The sequence below is a fragment of the Amblyomma mixtum genome, chromosome 3 (assembly GCF_055824585.1).
Source record: "Amblyomma mixtum isolate Tamu chromosome 3, ASM5582458v1, whole genome shotgun sequence".
Lineage (NCBI taxonomy): Eukaryota > Metazoa > Arthropoda > Arachnida > Ixodida > Ixodidae > Amblyomma > Amblyomma mixtum.
This window is the reverse complement of record NC_143014.1, coordinates 172,325,114-172,349,686: the sequence shown is the minus strand read 5'-3', so window position 1 is coordinate 172,349,686 and position 24,573 is coordinate 172,325,114. Positions and strand designations below refer to the sequence as shown.

At 43.0% G+C, this 24,573-nt stretch overlaps 1 protein-coding gene across 2 annotated transcripts in view; it reads right to left on the bottom strand.

The window, feature by feature from the left end:
* LOC149352726 (TOX high mobility group box family member 3-like) overlaps positions 1-9,872 on the bottom strand; it is a 387,363-nt gene extending 377,491 nt beyond the window's left edge. For both annotated transcript variants that reach the window (XM_089581938.1, XM_089581939.1), the window contains exons 1-2: positions 9,457-9,872; positions 4,837-4,936 (exon numbers count right to left, since the gene is read on the bottom strand). The gene's annotated coding sequence lies outside the window, so the exon portion shown is untranslated. The remainder of the gene's footprint in view (positions 1-4,836; positions 4,937-9,456) is intronic.
* Positions 9,873-24,573: the final 14,701 nt, after the last annotated feature.

Genomic DNA, 24,573 nt, shown 5'->3' with positions numbered 1-24,573 from the left:
GTGCATGGTAAAGAGACCCAGGTGGTCGACATTACCCGGAACTCTGTACTACTCCATCCCTCATAGCCTGAGTCGTTTTGGGGCTCTGAACCCCATAAAAACACAAAAACAAATTTTCCGACTGGAGTGGCGAGTGTCCCTTCCCCTCGGAAGTTGCGCGGCGTTCCTTTCACCCCCAAAGTGCGCATTCGGGGATACTGCGGCAAGTAAGCCCTTGCACGTGTGCGCGCCTCTGTGTTTGTGCTTGGGTGTTTTTAGTGGCCGGTTGTCAGCGAAGCTGAGAACAACCAAGACAGCGGACGAGAAAACGACGAGCGGAGAGCAGTGTGTGTGCGGTTGCTCGACTGTGCGGATGCGCAAGCAAGATGGAGCGAGGTGCATGAAGCTGCGAGCGTGCATTTATCTTGTAAATAAGTTTTCGTTGTATATATAGTCATCTTTTGTTTTCAACGTACGCGTTCAACAGTTTTTCCAATCAATGTGTATGATGAGTGTGCACCGAGAGCGTGTAATGAAGCACAGAAGTGAATTTATCACACGTGTAATTACGCAATTCGCCCAGAAAAATCCGAGGCGCCTACAGTTGCTGTTCAAGGAAGACTGACTGAGTGACTGTAGTTGCGTGTTTGTGAACATATTGTGCTGTGTGCTGGTCATCAATCCGGGTGAGTCGAGAACCCGTATGCAGCAAGACTGAGCACTCTTCTCCACGAAGTGATGTAGCATCTTTTTGCATTTTTATTAATTTTAGTTGTTTCTTCGTTGATAAACTCCAATGTACAGCCTCCCTGTTTTTTAACAATATAGCGCGAGCGTCGACCGAACTGCTGGTCAGCGCCTTATAACGGCGATAAGCGTGCAACAAGGCGAGAGTTCGCGCACGCGCACGAAGGCAGAGCGTCGTCTGCTACGCTGTTCCGAGCACGAGGACACACGCCCTGCCACAATATCAGTTCGCTAGATCCCGCCAAGCCGTAGAGCGCATGCGCATGATTAATATGTTAGACTGCATGAGACATGATTTCTTTCCCTCTTTTTTTTTTGCCTACTACGGGAGGCCAGCCTGGCGATGCAAAGTTACGATAAGAAAAAATAAAAGGAAAGGAAGTATCACATATTAATCATGCGCATGCGCTCTACGACTTGGCGGGATCTTGCGAACTGATATTGCGGCAGGGCGTGTGTCCTCGTGCTCGGAACAGCGTAGCAGACGACGCTCTGCCTTCGTGCGCGTGCGCGAACTCTCGCCTTGTTGCACGCTTATCGCCGTTATAAGGCGCTGACCAGCAGTTCGGTCGACGCTCGCGCTATATTGTTAAAAATCAGGGAGGCTGTACCTCTCCTAGCCGCGCTTTAATTTGCTGTTTGTAATTTTTCTTTCATGTGTGCATTTTGTTTAATTTTTATTTATATATAAATAAATAAATTTACTCCGCAAATAGCGCCTTTCTGCTACGAACATACCCCCCCCCCCCCCCCCCGGGGCACCAACGGGGCCCCCCCCTGCAAAAAATTCTGCGGACGCCCTTGAATGAGGGGGTTACGTATCTTATTCTTAAAACAAGGTGTTTGAAAGATTGAGTTCATGTTCATTCATTGCAGGAAGCACTTTTTTTTTTGCAACAGTTGAAGTTTGCTATTGTGAGATAAATTTTCCAGAGCTCCCATGTAATCATTATTATCAATACTCATCATTATCAATACATGGTAAGCAGAGAACATATGCATGCACACACATGTGAATATGCATGCACAGCCACACATACTTCACTTGAAGTTGCATCATATGCTCAACCAATATGTTCTTTATTTTTTTTCTTTTTAAATTATAACATTCCTTTGAACTGCTGTTTTGGGAATTCCTTGTAGTAAAGTGCATATGTCTGCACTGCATGGATCTTAGGCTGATTCATAGCTACAGTTGTGTAGCTGACCAGGCTTTCATTATTTGCAACTGGCTAATATAAACATCCCAGCATTTGAAACAAATAGAAGTGTAAAGGAAACACAAGGTCTGATGAGGTTCATGGCAGGTTGTTCACGGTGCAAAAAACTCAAAAACTCTTGTACGCCATGGTGCGAAAAGCAATAGCTCTTACGGATAATGTTTCTATCAAGGCAGCTAGCTCTTAGAATGACCGCTAGATCAACTCTGGAGCATTTCAGTTTTAGTTCTTCAGTGCAGTTGAACAGCTGCACCCCTCAAAATTATCTTCCAGTTCATTTGGTGTGGACAGCTGTTTCTTAAGCCAAAGAACTTTCAAATGAATCACTTGCATTCACGACATGCCACTCGAAGTCATTAATTTGATTGCTGTGGGTCAGCTGACTGAGGCAACACCACTCCAGACTTCTTTTTTTATTGCTTTGTAGGTTTTTGTGCTTTGCATTCTTTCTTCATACATCACTTTATTACAAACGCTTCAAGCAAAAGAGTATCTTGTTTAATCCCACTCTTGAGTTTTGTTATAGCTTACAAAGTAATTGCAAGTTATGCCCGATTTACTTGCTCATCACAGAATCATCACCATTCATAACGTGGAAAAGTGTTCAGTGAGTTACCACCGCCGCGATGGCTCAGTGGTTATGGCACTCGGCTGCTGACCCAAGAGGCGCGGGTTCAATCCCGGCCGCAGCAGTCGAATTTGGATGGAGGCGAAATTCTAGATGCCTGTGTACTGTGCGATGTCAGTGCACGTTAAAGAACCACAGGTGGTCGAAATTTCCGGAGCCCTTCACTACGGCGTCCCTCATAGCCTGAGTCGTTTTGGGGTGTTAAACCCCATAAACTAAACCTTCTCTCTGAAAAACTTGTTTTTGGCGAATCTGCACATCTGTCATCCCCTAATGGCAATCATAAATCTAGATTTGCCTAATATTGAAGTTTGCAGTCCCTTTAGTACATGGCAAAAAAGGCCAAGATTACTTAATCAGCTCATATTGCTGTAGACATTTTTCATGCAAGAGGGGATGACACTACTTAGTAAAACAACATCTAACAAAATACAAGAAAATAAGTGAGTCATTTTCAGAATTGAGAGTGATTATCTTTTCAAAGCATCACCAAAAAGCCAGCGATAAAGTAAACACTCTGTTCTTGGAATATATGCGAAAATGGTCATTTCAAACTATAAGCATCTGTACGAATACAAACATAACCTTTGACTAGGTTAAGGCTGGCAGTGGTTGCAGGACTTTGCTGTGTGTTTGACGAATGTCACAAAATTCAGGCAATGCAGAGTGCCTGTAGCAGCTACTAGCTGAATTTTGCAACAACTGCTTTTTCTTGATGGAGGAAAGGTCTCAAGATGATGAAAATTAGCTCAAGTCAATCCATTACAAGGTTTCTCACTGTCAACATGTAGCTTCAAGATATAGAACCATATGATTGTGATTGCTAGTGTTGCTAAAATTGCTGAGCAAGGAGGCACATTGAAAGCAACAAAAGCCACAACTGAAAGGGCTATAAAAATGTCAAACCTTTCTGCTCTGAATTGACATATCTCAAAGATGTTCATCAAAGAAGGAGAGGTAACGGGCCAGAGAAACCACATCAGCACGAGCAAAATTACAAACTTTGTTTCGGACCTGTAGCACGTGGGTTTCCTGGGATGAAGTTAGCACTACACAACACAAACACAAGAAAGAAACACAGGCAAAGGCACTACTAATCACTGACCTTCTTCCAAAATGCTGCAAATAAGAATACAAAATAAAATGTTTCGCTTACAGTGGAAACACGCATTAAGTGGCCAGTGGAAATTCCTGTTTCCACCGCCCATTAATGCATGCATGACACTCTAAATTCTTGTGACATTTTAGAAAGTAAATCAGTTATTAGTGGCACATTGTACAGTGCTCTTTTTTTTGCATTTTTTTTGTATAGTGCTAACTTCATCCCAAAATCTGCATCTGACACAAGATGAGCTGACATTTGTTCTTTTTCCTCCGATCACAGCCCACAATTAAACTTTCTGAAATAAACATTCTCATGCTTCAGGCTGACTTTTATAAATTAGCATATTAGTTACTTGCCATCAAGCTGGGTCTACTCTCTAAGTCTGTGTGTTTGATATAATGCCCAATTACATTATCCACTCCACAAAAAAAAGTCTTCTCTCGGGAGCTTAAATCAGACATTTGTTCTTGCAAACCGTGATTTTCTTGCAGCTATAAAATGCATACAAACTATGGTATGCTACGTCCAGTTTTTAAGAGTTCATGAAAGTACTCTCACCATAAATTAAAAAGCCAGTGACCTACGTGAACAAGACTGAACATCTTTCACATTGGGCAACTGCGCAATAATTGATGATCTAATTTCAAGAGCCACACCTAGTGCATGGTAAGCAAACATTTACCCAATGATGCCATACTATGGACTCTAAAAACAACGTGTCAATTGCATTAATGTCACATTTTATGCATTAACCTTTGAATTTAGGCTGGCAGTACATGCAGGTGTGCATCCTTTTGCAATGCACCAATCCTAACTGAATTATCCAATTCACTTAGCCCTTTCACACTTTCTCTTCCTTTTCATTTAAGCATGTCACAGGATTCACTGTGTGATTGATCTTTATGCACGGAACACATCCGTGTATAACTTGTATGAACAAGCTTTCACACATATTCAAAAGTAAACCACAGCTAAATTAAAAATTTGAAGATGGAAGAAAAGCATCTAAAAGAATAATAAAAAAAAAGCATCAGACAACACAAACATTTACATTATGTCTTCTTTCTACACCTCACTTTTTATACTATACCCTCACTTTATTGTTAAATGGTACCGTAATAATAAAAGAGAAAAGGTTGAGTCCACAAAGTTCTTACTGGACAGCTGCAAGAGTTGTGCAGTAGCAGTTTGGTCTCAGCAGCTCTGCAGTAATAGCTGGAGCCGAACAGAAATGGTGTCGTTGACCGGCCACACCTTCTGTAAACAAACGAGGAAACAGTAATACAGGGTACAATTGGTACACCAATAAATGCAGTATGGTTTACTAAGCGTTTACAAAATTACTTGCTACATATATATACAAGGATGCTCATAAATTGTTGACACAAGACTGTCAAGTCTTGTGTCAAAATCCACACTGTCAAAATCCACACTACACGAATGCCGGTAGCTTGAAGGCAAGCTTGGGTACACAGTCACACATTTTGTACATTGATGTCAATAAGTAGAAAATCACTGTTTTGGAAAAAATGAATCAAAATAAGGAACAGAATAAGTGTCCCTGTGACAGATGCAATTCAATAGAGGGAAAAATGTGGATGTTAAAGAATCCCAGCGGGCCAAAATTAATGTGACGACCTTCTTTACAGTGCCAGGTAAACTTTCGCACATAAATATCCATTACCCTACATTTTAAATAATGCCAGACCCTGCCACAGCAGCAAGCAAGAGCAATATGCCCTTGATGTTGAGCACCACTCATTCTCATTACCTGCCAGCTGCATTGTGTTGATGATGTGCACCTGATCTAATCTTGTGGTGCTAAGCGAGGTCACCAGAATACAGCATATATACACTTGGAAACCTCTTTCCTTGGCAACAAATGAAAAGCTACGCGCATGAACAGTCAGATTCCCAACTAATTTGACTGGCTCGTGAGCATGTGAGAACAGCAGTTTTGTGGAACCTGATGCCTCACATTTGTAGCTTTCCCTTTATTTACAAGAAAAGTCTCCGAGTAAAGTGACTGCCAACGGTTGCAACAGATTGAGGCTTACAAGTTGACCACAATATAAATAAATAAATGTGAAGTTGAAATACTGCATAGCCTATATGAGATAAATAATTGATCATAGTAAAGGTCACTCTGTTTTGTTAACTTCACAAATCATCCCAAAAGAATATTCTCTCGAAACAGAAATTGTATGATAGGGCACAGACAATGTTGCATCAAAATAATGATTAAGGAAAGAAAGTGTTATAGGCCAAGTGCAATAAAACTGCACATCATCATTTCCATGTGCTCACGTCCTTAACTGCACAAGAATTATGCTCCTAGCTTATAAATATAAATTTCACGAAATATAAATTTGCCAGCTTTAACCAGGAAGGAATTTATAAGAGTACAGTGACTCTTTTTCCTAAGAAGCATTTCTAGCCTCTGTTACAGTGCCAGAGCAAAGGGTACATGCTTTTCACTGTCCAGGTAGGATGTCCAAGCCTCTGAACACCACATTACAACTACTTGCTAGTAAAATCATGAAATCAGAATGAGATAGGTGTATGCAGAAGAGGGGGGGGGGGGGGGGCAGTGGCTCTCCTAATAGACATAGTGAACAGAGGCGCAAATTTTGTACCATACAGTTCCCTGCTACCCAGAAGACATGACCACGCACTACCGTGAACTGTGGCCCCCAATTATGGAGAGACTTGTGCACATCTGTGACAATGAGCATAATCATTCCGCCCAATAGCTGCCATGTCAAGAAAGTTGGCATGCTTTGACATAACACCAGGTGCAGTTGTGTGGCATAAAACAATGGGATGAGCATTAGCTTTCTATTTTGCCTGTGAAAACTGAAACATAGCAGATCCTTGCCGAAACCTTTCAATTGAATTATAAATCTCAGTACTTAACAGAAGAAAAAGAACCTACAAATTTTGATTAACACTTAGGTAATAACAATCTTTATTTACTTCCCTAATAATTGTTATGATTTCAATTTTACTTCCCACAACTCTCCAAGCGATGTGCTAGGCTAGATAAATAAAGAAAAAATACTTTTTTCAACTGCATACTTTGAGTCAAGCCCTCTAATGTAAAATATAAGACTTCAGTGAAAACATCTCGGCAACAAAACTAGGATAAATATATCATTTTACCTTGGAATACACCAAGCTCCACATAATAAAAGCCCCAATTACTACCACCTTCCATACTGTTAAGCAAAATAAGTGCAGCTCAGAATTTACAATGAGCACTACGCATAATGCTCACAGCCCATCATAGCACATGACAGCACAAAATACATGACCATCGGCACATTTATTATGATAGCAATCCATGAAAAGCTCACTAATGTATGGGTTTCGAAAAGAAAGAAAAAATGATTTTACATGCAATATATTATACACCAATACATAAAATTTTAATTCTAAACAGCAACTTTCACAAAACAAATACAACTCCTCCTCAGTAATGCGGTTTTTCTATATCATGTGATAATTATGAACAATAATGCTTGTAAGTAATGCCAGAAAAAGCTGTAAAACAAAAACGTCTCACAAGAGTCCTTTCCATACGGAGCACAATAGACTATGCCAGTGATTACAAGCTTTACTACTACAGCCTTAGCATCATGAAACTAGGGACACCATAACCAACATGCTCACAGTATTTTAGCATGGCAGCAGAGTAGTCTTCTCTTGCTGCTTCTGCTGAACAATCGAACGTCTTCTTTCTTCTGGAATATTTGTTCGTCATTACGTGGCACCAGTGCACATGCTGTATATGTTCCTGCATGATCCTCATTTGCCTTGAGCGCCGCCGCGGTGGCTCAGCGGTTATGGTGCTCGGCTGCTGACCCGAAAGGCGCGGGTTCGATCCCGGCCGCGGCGGCTAGAATTTCTTTGGAGGAGAAATTCTAGAGGCCCGTGTACTGTGCGATGTCAGTGCACGTTAAAGAACCCCAGGTGGTCGAAATTTCCGGAGCCCTCCACTACGGCGTCTCTCATAGCCTTAGTCGCTTTGGGACGTTAAACCCCATAAACCAAACCAAACCATCATTTGCCTTGATACCATTCCCATTAAGTCTTTACAACAAAGAGCCAGAAAGACCCATGTAATACACATACTTTTGCAAAAACAACAACTTTTGCAAAAAATATGCAAATCTGCATGGAAAAATTATGTGCAATGTGTACACATCACAGCAGTCACTATGCATAGTTTTCAACAACGTCATAGTAGCCGCCATTTTTGGGTCCAGAAAGCATAGCAACTGCATGGGCATTCTGCTGTTTCGCTTATCACCAACTGCTTCCCACGTACAGTGTGGAAGCTAGCGATGGTATCCAAAGATGGCACCTTTGAGGCGTCCTGTGAAAACTATCTTGTATGCTGTACATGACAGAAAGCAAGTAAAGAAAGAGGGGGTAAACAAGCAACTGACGAGCAATGATGAAGTACGAAAACGTTGCTTAAAACTGGAGGACATTACAGCAACTTCAAAATTAATGTCCTGAACCAACTTCTAAACATGTTCTCAACTAAAATTATTAACTAATAATGGCATTTAAGCTCTCAAAACCAATTGTGACATAACATTCCTTCATTAACATTGGTCCTTAGTCATTAACCTCGACATTTTGGCTGCAGCAATGCCAGTGTCACCTATTTGTACTCAGAAAAATACTGTGCGGGGAATGACTGAAATAAAGAACACTCCAGGTTTGCTAACTTATAATTCATCATCCCAAGTGCTTTTCACAAATGTTGCAGCTCTGTCCAAAATTCATATACTATACACCTTCATTGCTTTTGAGAGTCTGAAATAGCTTTTAGTTTTACTGTCTTCACTAGGTTTTGTTCTACTAGGCTTGCTCTACCCCTAAACTGCACCAGCAGACTCAGTAATATTTTAGCACACATGCACTTTATTTCCTCTAGTTCCCTCAATTATGCCTTGATGACAGCCACACCTTATCAGATTGTCCATTAATTCACTTTGTTCAGAACAGCAGGTACCGGCATTGGACAAAACTGTACTTACTGACTTTCATATTAGAACTCTAGGCTAACATGTGCAGCAAAATACCATTACAAATAAGAACCACCACTCTATGGTTGAAATCATTGTCTTGCTGATAACAAACATTCCAGATTTCCTACAGCTTACCATTCACCATAACTGTCATGCCATGTAAAAACTAAGCAATTTCGAACAGATGGCCATACAGCAAGCAATTTGTTTTCTTTTCTTGATATCCATCCTGTTTCGCTAATTTACCAGTGTTTCACTCAGAAGAAAACAATGCACTTCAATCATAAAGATGTGCTGTCTTGTTTCCAAAACAGCGGATTGCGTATAAACACTGCTGGACATATGCTTGGGTTTTTTTAGACCACCCAAGATGCAAAAAGACACGTGCACAGCGCGGGGTGAATACGTACTTCAGCATCGGGTGCGGTCAAACAGGAAGAGGCCTTGTGTTAGATGGCCGCTTTGAAACTTCATGCACTATGGACTGTTTGCTTCAATGAACCATCCCACATTTTGAACAGACAGTTTATTGACTGCTTAAATAAACAACGAAAACTCCATTAGCAACCCCATACTGCGGTCTGCATGCATGACTGCTTCGTGCAGCAGCTAAATCAAGCAATCTCGCATGTGGACAAAGATATTCGACTCAACTTAATAAGAACCGAAGGCACAAAATATATATACATACATATCTTGCGAACACATAAACGTACAAAATCAGAATTCACATACACGAACAAAGTAACTAGCCACAACGCGTCCCTCGCAGCGTTTCCCGTTCACTCCACAGATGACGTTGTAGATTCTAAACCAGACTTCCTCGCAGTACCACTTCACGGAGTGACGGTCCAGCACACGCAGCAGTCAGCAAAGCACTTCAAATACTTTTTGACGCGTTAATGGACTAACACACACGTTCCAACGCCAGCACACCGCCGCCCCGCCGCACAGCACAACGTGGTTATCTACGCAACGGCGGCGTGGCGCAATCACGCAGTACGACTGATGATTCAATGTGGAGAAAATCTGTTGAAGTAAAATGTTGGCCCAATAATAAATTACACGTCCATTGTTTTTTTAATTACGATTAAGCCTACTGTCGTAGCCATAGCCTACTACAGTTTTAAAACCAAGCGGCCATGACTACTAACTTCTTTTTTTTTTGACGTCACACATCACATGATAGTAAGAAACTCTATGACATGACCACCCTCTTTTGACGTTTTTTTTTTGTTTCTTTTTCTTACTCCGACTATTTTGTATCAAAAAAGAGATTAATTCAGCCATCATTCGTTCATAAAATACATCATTATCAAATCTGAAAGTAAAAAAAAAAATGTTTCCAAGGCTGGTTTCAGGGCGCCAAGGCTGGTTCCAAGGGCAGCGCCAAGGGTTTCGTGGCAGCCTCGTGGTGTCGTATCGTGGTTTCGGATCATCTGCAATGAACTTGTGAAATACGCCTTCAGTAGTTTTCGAAGCCCGCTTGTTGAGGTTAATGTTTTCATCGTCTCGGTCATTTCATGCGTGGCGTTTAAGCACGCGTTTTTCGTTTTGCTTAGTTTATTGTGAGTAATGTAAATACGTGGTCAAGGCCAAAGCTGTGTCGCTGTGTGCGCAGTTCCAGATGGGTGCCTCCTCAGACTCTCAAAAGCTGTTGCGTCTTGCAGCTTTACCGTTCGAGCGCGCTCAGAATTTCAGTTGAAATCAAAGATGCCCATGTGACTATTGCTAAACGGGAACTCGGTGTGGATCTGGCATTGCTACACAGCCAATGTCGATCACTATTGAGGCCGATCCTGTTCAACACAAAGCTGGTAACAAAACCACAATCGAGATTTTCATTTGAAGAGTTGCTGCTGCTTGCCTTGTGTGGACGCAACATTCAGATGCAAGCTTAGTGGCAAAGCAAAACTGCTTTCTTGCGCATGATTTGAAAATGACGTGCCAACATTTCTGTCAAGAATATTCTTGTTCTTTACTTTTGCTCAATTATGGACTCGTTTGTTTGCTACAACTATGGGTGCATGCAGTGTCACTTGGCATTTAGCAGACCAAGTCGTCGATCAGAACCGAGAGGCAATGTGTAGCAGTGTGACACATTGAGGGTGCTTGAAACTTTGATTACGATTGCATTTTAGTAAACATCGAAAGAGCCTTATGGTAGCAATCAATGTTCAGACGTCTATGATGATTTGTCTTCTTTTTTTCCTAGTGCCAGTCTGCATTAGTTTGGAAAAGGGAAAGGAATAGTGCCCAAAATCAGCTAACAATTTTTGAGGGCTTAGTATGTGAGCCTTTTCTTCTTTGAAGCCAGTAGGGGGTTCATGTACTTATGTTGTATGGAAGGTTGTTTTCAACTTTCAGTGAATCAGGTGGTGATGTAGTTCCGTCAGTCATTTAAATCCTAGGTTTACAGTTCAAAATAAACAAGAAAAGCAAACGTTTTCTCTGAACCAGAGTTCACTTGTGCTATACAGCATTCACTAAACTTTTCGTGTAAAATTTTCTTTGTACTGTACTTCTGTAAAAAACACAGCCTTTATTTAGTGCAGCTTAATTACAATTGCATACAGTACCTTTGTAATCATGTTTGTCCCAAAGGACCTATTTTGTGCTTTATCTGTTCTTTAAAAGCAATGAAGTTCTTTTTTCGGATGCACCACATAGTCTAAGATAGTCTGCATAAAAATTTAATGCTATGGAATAGTCCCATAGGGCACACTAGTCTAGTATAATCTGCTTATTAATTTAATGCTAATATAGTAATTTAATAATTTAATGCTAAGAGCCATAGTGTTATTTTGCTAAGTGGAAAGAGCATAATGGTACCTCCTGGTGAGGCATTACCATAAGTTTCCAAGATGTAGTTGTGTACTTGCTTTTGTCACTCACCCATTTCTCAAGCTTTCACTTTAAAATTGCAGCCTGGTTCTTGAAAAAGAGACATTGCCCATATTTAAAAAACGTTAAGCAGTGTGTGGTATGGTGTATGGGGTTTAACATAGTGGAGGGCTCCAGATGCATTTCGACCACCTGGGGTTCTTTAACATGCACTGACATCACACGGCACATGTTAAAGAGCCGCAGGTGGTTGAAATTAATCCACAACCCTTGTGCAGCTGTGAAATGTTGAACTCCACGCACTATTCTGTACCTTGTTAAATATTTCAGTGCAGGTTAAGTAGCAAACAGCACCAGCTGAGCAACTTTATATACTTTATGATTTACGCCACCCTTCTTGAGAACTATGAAGATGAAAAATTTCTTTGTGTCTTGCATTCTTGAACTCGCTGTTTTAGTCAGTTTGTTGGAACTTTTGTAAAATGGACGGCTGTCCGAACTGCACAAGTGTACAGCAGCCAATGAAATGTACTTCGTAGTATGATCGTGAAATGTGCTGCTAAAAGCAGCACATTTCAAAAGTTGATATTTATGGCTGTCCAAACTGTAATTTGACATAAAAGGCAGTCAATAGTACATTGTATTATTTATTTATGTCCCATGTACCAATATGGCACTAGCCTTGTCTGTGTGGATCACCATCATCAATGGCCAGATCACATCCATTGTTATCCCTTTCCTGAGACCAGCTCTGACCATTCTAATCCTAGCAAGCTTTGGAATCTCATCTCTCCTCCTGATTTTCCACTACATAATTGTCAGTTATTACAGCGAAGCTGTTGCTGCAGCTTTGAACTTTGCATTATAATGCTGTAATGTGCCCCATGTAGTGTTATGCCAGTTTCCTTTTTGACTGCATATATCTGGCTGTGTAATGTGAGAACTTTGCTGTCTTAGTATGTTTGTCTGAAACTTTTGTGATATGTATTGCCATGAAGTGTTGTTTGTTTTCTTTGTTGCTTGGATGTGACCATGACGTGACAGTATAGCTGTCAGAACAGTACAAGTTCACTTTAGAGACAGTGAATAATACATTATGTTATATTTTTGTATTATGCCCTCTATGCCATTGGGACAGCTGTTGCTGATTGTGTATCTGAGTGCTTAGCAGAGTGCTGTTGCTGTGCTGAGATACACAGAGTGCTTAGCAGAGTGCCTAATTTTTTTCTTTATCGAGAAGTTAACTGCAAGTGCTTGCGACTTAGAAAGGCATGGCAAAGTGTTGTTCATTTTAGTGATTCCACATTATGGATGATCTTGAAAGGAGTTGGCAGCAGTAAGTAATGAGTTCATACAGATGAAAGAGGTGCATTACGCATTCTGACCTTTCTATTTCAAGAATATTAAGCGCCGTCCTTGTTGTCTCTTCTTGTCCTTGTCTCCTTGCGCTGCTATTTATTTGTTCGTTCTAGGGTGGCTGTTCTCGCTTTAGTGGCGAAAAGTATTTCTTTTTTTGGGGTGAGTACAGCCTCTCGGATCTCTGCGAAGGTGTTGGTCAAGCCGAGGTCCTCGAGGTTATCATTTGATGTGTACACGGGGAGGCCGAGTGCTTGTTTGTAAGCCGTGCGAATGATTGCGTTTGCTTTGTTCATTTCCGCTTCAAGCAGGGTGAGGTATGGGAGGCTCCTCCGGAGCGAAGGAGAAAGGCTGAAAGCAAAACGCCAGTTGACAAAAAAACGGTTGCGGTTTGTGGTTAGTTGGGTTTAACGTCCCAAAGCTACTCAGGCTATGATGGATGCCGTAGTGGAAGGCTACGAGCAATTTCGACCACCTGGGGATCTTTGACGTGCAGTGACATCGCACAGTACGCGCACCTCTAGCATTTTGCCTCCATTGATATGCGTCCGCCACGGCCGATCGAGCCCGCATCTTTTGGGTCAGCAGCCGAGCACCATAACCCCTGAGCCACCGCGGTGGCTCTGACAAGAATGGCCCCACAGGGGCTTTCTTTTAATAGCTTTGTATTTGAATACTTCAGTGTACCCAGTCCAAAAGTTACTTTCCCCTAACAAATGAACGACTTAATCTGGATGGAGAATACCTTAAAGGCTCTAGGCAACCGCGAAGAGTATTATGTCATTGTTAGTCGAATAATTTTTGCCAATTCCTCCAAACCTAAGTTACAGATACGTGGAACTGTCTGTACACACCGAAATTTTGGTTCGCTAAGTATACTTGTCACATCACGACAGTAAGCCGCTGACTTTTTGAGCGGGCACGTACAGCCTGTCCCAGCCATTCTTCGTTTTTCTGTTATCATGCATGAACGTATTTTGCGGCACTATCGTTCTCCCAGTTCTTTCATCTTCTCTTAAAGTATATGTAGCTGCCGACTGCGATACGTGAGGGCTGGCCGACAGCAGTCGGCGTCAGCAGGCGGCGGCGGTATATCCGAGTCGAGGCTGACCAATCGCAAAGGGGAGAAAGAACGAATAAGGAGAAGAACCGTTACAGAATATGGCCCCAGGGGCGGCGAGTATTTTCGGAAAGCTATAATTCCCCCTTTAAATTCAGTAATAAAAGCGATTGAGCATTAAACCTAAACCGAATGAAAGACGCTTCATACGCACTGCAGTGCTGCTGCGTAAAATGGCCTCTTAAATCGATACAAATGCACGAATCCCACCTATGTGCTATGGAGAGCGCTAGAAACAGTTTTTTTTTTATTTTTGAGGGAAATGAATTTGAAGGCTTTAAGTAATCCACCGTCAAAGACTAGCTACCATATAGAGTTCGCAAGCAGGGATTTCCCTACACACAACCAAGGAAGAGTGAGGGGGGGGGGGGGGGGTTGAAGGGAGATGTACACACCTCTTTGTTTTTCTCAAGGCATCTGTTTAATTCGTAACGATTTACTACTTTTTTTTTTACTCACGACGGGGAATTTTTGACGTCTTTGTCGTGAGTGTTGGAGTCATAAACGTTACTGGTTCTACAAAACATATCAACGGCAAAAATAAAAACACTTAAAGGTTACTACCGCTCCTCTACCCTATCACCCATCTCCCCCCTAGAAGTTTAAACCCCCTAAATTCAATTTCTGGGGAAACCCCTGCTCGCAAGTGCCGCCGCTTAACGACATCGCGTGGCTGTAGTGAGCACATGCCATGAAGGAAAACAAACTCTTCTTCCGAGGCAAATGCCCACGAGGTATGGTGAACCAGGATTCAAGTTATGGGGCAATGCACACGCCCAAGAATTCAGTTTATACCGGTTCGCCGGAGGTAACCATATAGTGCGACATCTCCTCATTCCTAGATGGGCAGAAATTCTACGCCCAGCAACAGACTGATTCCAGTTACTCGTTCAAGCTTTTCAAGAACCATTGTTGGCTGTTAACTGTAAGCAAGTCTCTCCTGCAGCCTGCAACAGTCTCAAGGACAAAAATAAAGATACACACACAGCAAACTTTGCTTGAGCTTTGAAGGCTGAGTAATTTGGATTGTGTGAGATCGTTTGTGAGGAGCAATTGTTTGACGGTAGGCTGCATCGACGTATCTCTTTGTATCAGGGGCGTAGCCAGGGGCGGGGGTGTTTCGGGGTCAGAGCAGCCCCCGAAATTTTCTGAGCGCTACATTCTCCCCTCACCCCTGAAACTAGGAACTACAGCAAGTATGCAGAAAAAAAGGGTGTAGTCCGAAGGAGGTGCACAGATTTGAACAAGTTCAAAGCGAAAAAAAAGGAAAAATTTTTTAAATGAAAACGAAAGATGAGGTAACTGAAAGGCGCACTACGAAATATGTGTTATTTTCTATTATTTATTATTATTTATTTATTTTATTAGACCAAGCTGTCTGGGCCGGGGCCTGTTAAAAGCTTGACATAAAGGCTGTTTTAATAAACGGGTCCCACCACCATTGCCACGCTGTCCTTCCAGTCAGCAATTTTTTCCCTCTCAGTTTCACTTCTCTCGCTCAGTTACTCTTCCTTCTTACGCCACCGGTTTACCGAGATGCTCGACTGGCAACGTAGCGGTTCAAGTTAACAAGATCTTGCAGCAGTGTTTCGCAAGAATTGTCCTTGTGCGCGTTTTCAGAGAATGAAGTTCTAGCTCTATTCATTCTGGAAACATAGCGGACTGCCTAGAGGCTCCTAGAAACGTAGTACATGTTGGCAGCGTATCATTCGAAGCCTCGAAATGCCACCCGGCTGTCATGCGCAGGTGCGTTTTCAAGAGCGCAGTACACAACCGTACACGTCGTACTAGCAAGAAAAATATAATATTGCAGGGTTTGCTGACTTTATTGATTAATTAACTCGCGCCGTTATATTGCCCGCGAGTTTGCGAAGAAAGAGGGAGAATTTAGGAGGAAAATTTTGTAAGTGATTCTAATTACAGAGTTCTTTTAGTAATGTGAGGCTCTCTGGTAACGCAATTATGGGACGTTTTGGCTTTTTGGAAGCCGCCTAGTATGACCGTGCCACTGAGGATCAACCCAACGCAGACATGCGGAGAGCTGTAGCCTTTCTGCCATCGAGACACATTTTAAGCAGGGTGTCGAACCGGAATTTTTTCGTGTTCGGTACGGGTTCGTGTTCACGCCTTTTGGGTTCAGTTACGGGTTCGGCTTCGGAGTGACATTCCGTTCCGGTTCGAACCGGTTCGGACCGGGTCGGATTGGACTGAGCCGGTTCAAACGGGTTCAGACAAAAAAAAAAAAGAATTACGAACGTAGGCGGCCTTTAATCAACCTTATTATGCTGTCTACTTCTCTGTGTGACATTGGTATACAAAATAAAAAGGAAAATATGCTCAATGCGAGTTGTTTTTACTTTACCCACTTTAATTTACTGTCCGTGGCAGAAGGATGCGAATTTGCGGCGAGGGCCGCTAAATCAAATGAACTCAAAATTAGCTAAATCGGCTATGGAATCAATCTGATGAGGTACCTAAGGAGTAAAGCTGGTGGATTTTGCATATAAAGCCCTCCAGTTCCAGAAGTTTCAGAGACCCCGTCGTGCGAGTAAAAAATTGATGGGGCACTTTGGCTCTCTAAAGTGCTGCAAGGCGAAAGCGTTTCCTGGTGCACTGTTTGTTTTTTTATTTACTTTTTATTTTTCCTATTTGTTTATTTTTCATTTTTAATTTTTGCTCCTTTTCTTATTTTTATTGTTTTTTATTTTATTTTCATATCTTATTTTTGTTTTTTTATTCTTGTTTATTGTCTTATTTTAATTTTTTATTTTTCCTTTCCTTGACTTTATTCCTTTTATTTTATTTATGAAACCCATGCATTCACTAGATGCGCCTTTATTCACGCTCCATCCTTGAGCCTTCGTGGCGGAATGGTAGCGTCTTCGCTTCAAATGCCAAAGACCCTGGTTCGATTCCCACCCTCGGCGCAGTTTCTTTTTAAGCAGTGATGCCGAAAGGCGGACAAATCTGCCGACGCGTCTGCTAAGACAGTGTGAGGCATTAAAGGCTTTCGCCTTATAGTAGGTCTGCCATGAAGCTCGTGTCAGTCGGGAATTTCTCCTAAGCAAAGTACTTATACGCGGCCGCCGCAGGACGGCCGCCTGCGCCCTCAACTTTACCGCACACTATTGAAAGAGGAAGCTGTCCTGTATCCGCAGGTGCATACTGACAACACTTTTCCGTCACCCCAAAACAGATTTGCTAGTCAAGTCCCCCCAGCGGCACATCATGCGTCTCAAGAGCTTACCAAACATATTTTATTTAAATCACCTGTTCGACATCGCGTTGTAACTCGCGTTATCTTCAAAAACACAGCTAATCGTGGCTTCTCCCAAGTGAAGTGTAAAATTAAGTTTTGGTCTATGCTTATATAGACGCAATCTTTTGTTCCGATAAAGAGAGTAGGATAAAAAAAAAGAAAGTTTGAATGGGTTGGGAACACTTTGTTTCAGTCCGCACGCAAATCTGCAATATCTTCTTTTGCGTAATACAACATTTTGGGCGAGTTGGTTACCTACATTCATTATTACAGCGCAAAGACGTCACAGAACAAGAAGGGGACACAACAGCGCTGTGTCTTTTGCGGCGTTGCGTTGTGACGCTTTTGCAAGTCCTGCATTGTCCGAGGAAGAACGTAAATGCGCCCCACAGAATTTTTGTGACTTTTCTTGGCATCCATCACAGGAAGCCGATGCGTCGACAGCATTTTTTTTGCTACCTTGATAGAGTCTGGTCAATCTGTCGTGCACTTTTTGTCCACCGACTAGTTTCCGCGGGCTTTTATTTTTCAGAACCACAACCTCGTCCTCCTGGCAGCTCTGCTCATTAGGCGACTAAGTGCGCATCTGTCATTTCTGGACATGGTCGTGAAAGAATGTTGTGCTGATATTTTCGGTTTGTTCACTCTTCGGTTGTCCCTGGAACATCTCTAGGGAGTCCCTCCTAGCCTGAGTTGCTTAGAGACGTTAAACCCCATAACCCATAAACCATAATCTCTATTCCAGAAGGCAAATGACAAAGTTTCTGATTGGTCATTACTTCCTCTAAGCAGAAGCCTCCTGTAACAGAGACACGAACTTTCCGAAGTGCGACAGCGAGAGCCAGATATGGGTCACTCGTCAGAGAATGAAAGATACAGCAGTCCGAGAACAGCGTGACGCAGCAACCCCCTAGCGACTGGCATTTTTTTATATATATAAGCAGAACAATTTCAGCGTATTGGTATAACACAAAATCAATTCATTCCAGTTACATTTCATTACAGTAGCACCTTTCTGGGCGTATTCATTATCGCATGCCAGCGAGCCATGCATTTGCGCATTGACCTTTTGTGTAATCGCTATTCATATATATATATATATATATATATATATATATATATATATATATATATATATATATATATATATATATATATATATATATTTGTTTTTACCGCTGCTGCGAGCCCGCCTTTCCTTGCTTATTTCCGTCGCGTACAACAGACAATGCTCGGATTCTGGGGAAAAAAGCTGTACCAATTTATACTTTCTATTTTTTTAAATTAAAGTCTTAATATCTGTGGTTTAACGTGTCGAAGCGACACGGGGGCTATTGGGGATGCTGCATTCGAGGACTCCAGATTAACGTAGACCAGCTGGGACTCCTCAACGTGCGCTCACATCGCACAGCACTCGCGCGTTTTTTGTGTTTTGCCGCTATCGAAATGCGGTCCCCTGAGCCCAGGTTGAACCTGCGACCTTGGGATCCCATCAGCAGCTGAGCGCTACAGTCACTGAGCCATCGTGAGGGGTCTTATTTTGTACCTGCTTTCTCAGACGAGTGCCTCCGAAAATAAATGTTGCGCAACTTGGTTGGGTCGTTGTGCCAATGTTTCACATATTTATGGTACATGACACAAGGAAAAAGGAACCATTCTCACTCAGTGCTTTACGAGTTAGAGCCGCCAATAATTCGACTAAACATGCACGCAAACATGAGAAAGAAGGTGGCTCTGATAAACTCAAGATTTCACATCGATATGGTGTAGAATGCTTTAGAATTACCGAAAGCACATTACAGAAGCCATTAAGTTTCTGCCTAGACACCAGACTTCTTTCAGTTTTGTTGCCGCATAGACTGGATGTCATTTTCGCATTGCCTAACGCAGACGGCGCTCAGTATCTACGCGCTGGCACATCTCATTTTGTCTGAAAAAAAAAAAAGAAAGAGAGAAGGAAAGTATGCCGGGTTGCAAAAAAAAAAAAAAGTGGAGCTGAACCGAGTCGCAAACCGGTTCGGAACGGTTCGGATTCAGTTCCAAGATGACGAAAAAAATATGGGTTCGGTTCGGTTCCAGCTCCGGGCGAAAATACGGGTTCGGTTCCGGTTCGACATCCTGATTTTAAGGCACAGTGAAACGAAGGAAAGAGTGTGACGGATAGGAGGCAGGTGTGTACACGGAAAGAGCGTAAATGCCTTGCGACGAGTTTTAGTCAGTGGAGTATTGAAGGAGGAATATATTGGCGTTTCAGGACTGCTATCATGCAGATAGGCACTTGAAGTGCGGGAGGTACCTGCAGGTATCAGCTGAAGCCCTCTCCAGCACTGTCCATTGTCGACCCTTGCGGGGTTGAAAGCATTCTGATGACTTGTGAATTTTTAAAGTAGGGGTAATCCAGAGGGACAGTTGTGCTTTCGGTGTGGATGTGGTTGTCTCCTGTACTTGAGCACGATACCTTAGAGGATTTAGACATCAAATTTCTGCATGCAAGTTTTCTTCTTTCAAATGATGCGGTAGACATCAATATGCGTGAATCAGCGGGTGATGTTCATTGACGACCGCTAAAAAAATGTATAACTGACTTTTATCTTGACGCTGCTTCGGTTTCATCAACCGAACTATGGCTGTGACGTTAGTTGACCTTTAGGTCACGTAAGTGACAAAAAAAAAAAACGGCAGTATAACTGCAGAAACGTCGTTTGTTTCCATTCGAGATCTTGTAGCAGGTTGTTGTTGTTGTTGTTTAAGACTTTACTTGTGCGCAAATTCAAAAGGGAAGGGTGATGGGATCAGGCAGACGGGAGCCCTTGAGCCCCGGCGGCCTCCGCAGCCCACTTGCATGCCGCCACTTGGACGGCTGGATCTGAGCTGCGCATCAGTGCCTCCCACTGCTCCATATTTTCAATGTTGCTATGTCGTTTGGGAAGATTTCAGCAACCCCACATCATATGCGTGAGGTTGGCTGGCTGAGGGCAGAATTTACATGTACTCGTGTACTTGTCTGGGTAAATGTGCGAGTAAATTGTGGGATGAGGGTACGTATTTGTCTGTTGAAGGAGGTTGGTTGAAGTGTTGTAGTGAATTGAAACTACGTATCAGCGTTTATATTGCAAGTTTTTGTGCCTCACGTGACTTAAAGGTCAACTACACATTACAGCCATCGTTCAGTTGATGAAATCGAAATCGAAACAGCATGAGAGAAGAAATTAATCTATAAATTATTTAGCGCTTGTAGGCGAATACCACGCTGTTATTTATGTCACTGCACCATTTGAAGGAAGAAAACACGCTACTAAAATTCTTGAAGATAAAGATAAGTTGGTACTCACAAGTAGGACAACTACAACAACAAGTAGTTCGGGGATTTCAGTCGGAGCTTTATATCTGAATTATTTACTAGTGGCGAGGGATGGTAAACTACTGGCAAAGAACAGGTATTATTATTTACTGTTGTGTTGACTTTGTTTTCGCTCGAGTAGACCGGAATTTGGAAAGCGCCTTGTGGGGTGTCTTGTAACCAGTTTGTTTAGATATACTTGATATTTGTTCAGTCTGCTAGCCTTCCATCTAATGCCGTGAATGCCCTCAAAGTGTTCAAAGAGCAGATCTGCCCACTCAGAAATTTCAAAGAGGAAATCGCCTTTCTAGCCTTCGACAAGCTCTTGTAAAATCACGCGATGGCGCATTATTTGCATGCCCAGGTTTGTAGATGAATCGAAGCTGCCTTTCCGCAACACCTGGGATCGTCCGTTCGTAATGAGTCGTTGATCAGATCGACTTGAAAACGACGAGAAGTTTGAAAAGGAGATTTTTTTTCAACAGTGCTAGACAGCAGGACAAAGAACAACAAGAGTCAAACATGGCGCTAGTCATGTCCTGCTGTCTAGCGCTGTTGAAAAAACCTTGTTATGGATTACCAACTCACTCAATCTGCCTTTCTACTGCAGTATGAAAACGACAGGAAGAGCAAAAACCATACAAAATTTGCTGTGATTCCATATCTTCACAACGTCTGTCATGGTCTTAGAATGTTAGAACTATAGGCTCGGAGTGAATACGTTATTTTCCGCCCCAAATAAGGTGCAATGTGCTCTCTGGTAGAAAGAAAAAAATTAGCTGAGGTTTAGCGCTGGTTAAACCGGGCAAGTTGCGTAAGCAAGCAGCAACTGTTTTGCCCGAGGTGAACGCACGTATTTATTCCCCGTTTCCCTCCCGCTCCCTCTCCCGCCTGGTGGAGCGTGGCTGAAACGGTTGCTATGGCAACGGCGCTCATCTGTTTGACCTCGGCCACAGCCGGGAGCTACGCGATGGCTCGAAACCTGGCGCAGTATTGCTTACGCAATAAAGAATTCAGCGGACATAAGCCCCCACACGATTTAAAACACGGCATGAGGTGTGCGGACTGCACAGTTGACACTGTGCACTAAGATAAAGATAAAGCCAGTTTCGCCGCGGCCGCAAGTTTGACCATCAAATGACTTTCATAACCAAGGACCATGCCACGTTGCCAACAGATAAAGCAAAGAAAAGGAAAGGAGCATAACTGGCCCCCTGGGATAGTGGGCACCTTAGTCGCGCTTTAAGCTACGAAACGGATGAAGAACGGGAGCTTCGAAGGCAAAGGAAAGGCATAACTGGCCCCCTGGGACAGTGAACACCTTAGCCGCGCTTTGAGCTACGAAACCGATTAAGAGCGGGAGCTTCTAAAGCAAAGGAAAGGTGCATAACTAGCCCCCTAGGACAGTGCCCAGCTCAGTCGTGCTTCAAGCTAAGCGGTGGTAGTGACAGATGTGTGCTGCATGTGTTGGCATTGACAACGTTGTGGCAGAAACGCGGCAATGAAGCCATACATGCCGTCGGCGTTGATTGTGTTCATCGGCGTTGGCGTTGACAACGTTTTAGACTCCAATGATTTCAAGGAAAGGAAGTGCGCATAATTGGCTCCCAGGGTGAGTGGACGTCTAAATCGCGCTTTGAGGTACGTGGGGTGGTGAGAGAGGGACATGGGATGCATGCGTTGCCACTGAAAATGTTGTGGCAGACACGCGGAACTGCAGCAATAGGCCTCAGCGTTCATTGGCTGAGCAGACTCTCGGGATCAACCATTAACTGCCACCTGTCAGGGTGGGCGCGCTGCCTATCCACTGTCCGGAACGCACTCAACATTACAGACGCCAAGCCGCGTATTTGCCCGATACGCCACAGCTTTCGCTCTCTAACCAGGTTCAAGAGTAGTTGACCCGCACTTAATTTTTTTTTGTGTGCTGTTTCAGCTTTGAACATGTTTGAAATGTTTCAGATGTGTTGTGCAAGTTGGTTACCCATTTTGAAGCGAAAGCTTCACTACGCTAGCTGCGGAGCATTTCGCCGTGTCGGGCGCAAGGCCACATCTGCGCATGCGCCGTTGCCATGGCAACCGGTCAGAGTCAGAGAGGGACTGACCATGTGGTTAACAAGGCAGTTTCGCCAGAAATTCACGGACAACCCGTTCGGCAGAGTGTGAGAAGCTTTCGCGTACACGAGTAACCAATCTAAACCATCAGCAGTATTTGTTATTGAAGCTATAGCTTCACTAGGCCATGTAAAGCCAACGTCGCCGTGCTTTCAGTTTTGACCTTGAAGCGAGCCAGAGGTCAAACCATGAAGAGCTAATGGTGTTACTATAATGTGCTACCCCATGGTACCCAAGGTCAAGGTCAAAAGAGGGTGGTCATATGATATGTGACGTTATCGCATGCATGACATGGCGTGATCCATGTTACTGATGACGTCATAACTAGTGAATATAAGGAGACAGGCCATGTGTAGCTCGATGGAAGATGACGAACACCCCGCCGTAGCAGCTCGTCGAGCTGCGAAGTTACAACGACAGTATGATGTATGCTGAATAAACAGATTTACCAAGCTTAACATGTCAAGCTATCGCGTCTTAGTAGGTTTAACCGGAACTAAACCACCGGTAATTTTTTTATAGTTTGCAGACCAGCTGGCGAATTTTAGAAAAATATTGTTTTGATCGCTGTGCACGTTGCTCAAGTATTCCATACACAAAATTTCTTGATTGATACAGTATCGGATACAACGGAGATTGCGACAAGATGGAATCAAGAAGTTAGTGTTTAATACATAGCGCAAGAACAGCTCGTTTACCGAGCACTGAGTGATGAATAGTTGGCAAAAAATCACTTTGTTTTGGTTTAGCATAAATATCTTACCGAAGTGTAATGGGTCACGTTTGAGCTCAAAAAACGTTATACGCAATGAGATCTGACTGGTCGTTTACGGCAATTGGGCCTGCTGGCGGGACAGGATGTATGATCGCCTTGAAATGAACCCCAATACCGATGTTTCTAGGCCAGTTGCGGATATATATCCACAAATCCATTGCTCAAGCAGAACCGGCCTCTCCATGTGGCACTCACAAACCCGCCCCTGTTCCAGGCACCTAATCCACCTGCATCCTAGGTTGCTCTCTGGCACCACCTGCCAGAGTCATGCTCGATATTTTTCGCTCACAACGCCGACACCGGATTTTGTGGACAACGGGACCTTTATACCTTATGTATGCAACGGACAGTAAGCTGATTGATCTGTAATTTTTCAATTCCTTGACCTCTCCTTTCTTATGATATGTTAGCGTTCTTCCAAGCTTCTGGTATGCTCGAGGTCATAAAGCATGCAGGGTGGCTATTTTTTTACAGCATAATCTCCCCTCTGTTCTTCAACAGATATGCTGTTATCTTTTCCTCACCGCCTGTTTTCCCCCTTGCATTGCTTTACTTCCTCTTTTGTTACTGGCGGGTTGTGTTGCGTGATACTGCCTATCTCATTTACGTCCTCATTAGATTGGCTACAGTATAGATTTGTGTAGAACTTTTCGGACACTAAATATCTTATCCATGTTGATGCTAATGGCATTGCCCTCTTTGTCTCCGATTTTTGCCTATGCAAAACTTCCCATTCATCGCTTTTAGGCAGCCTCCGGTCTTCAGAGCATGCTCGATTCTATCCACATTAAACTACTTTGCGTCAGTTACCTTGCGCTTATTAACTTTGATAGCTCTACCAGTTCTATTCTGCCTTTGGGTTTGATGCGGCTGGGATCGAAACCGCGTCATGCGGATCGCAGCCGGGCACCATAACCACTCAGCCAACGCGGCGGCTTGAAGAGAGAAAGAGGTGCTGTACTGGAGGGCTCCAGAATAATTTCGACCACCTGGGAGTCTTTAACGTACACCGACGTACAGCAAACGGGCGCCTTATGCGTTTC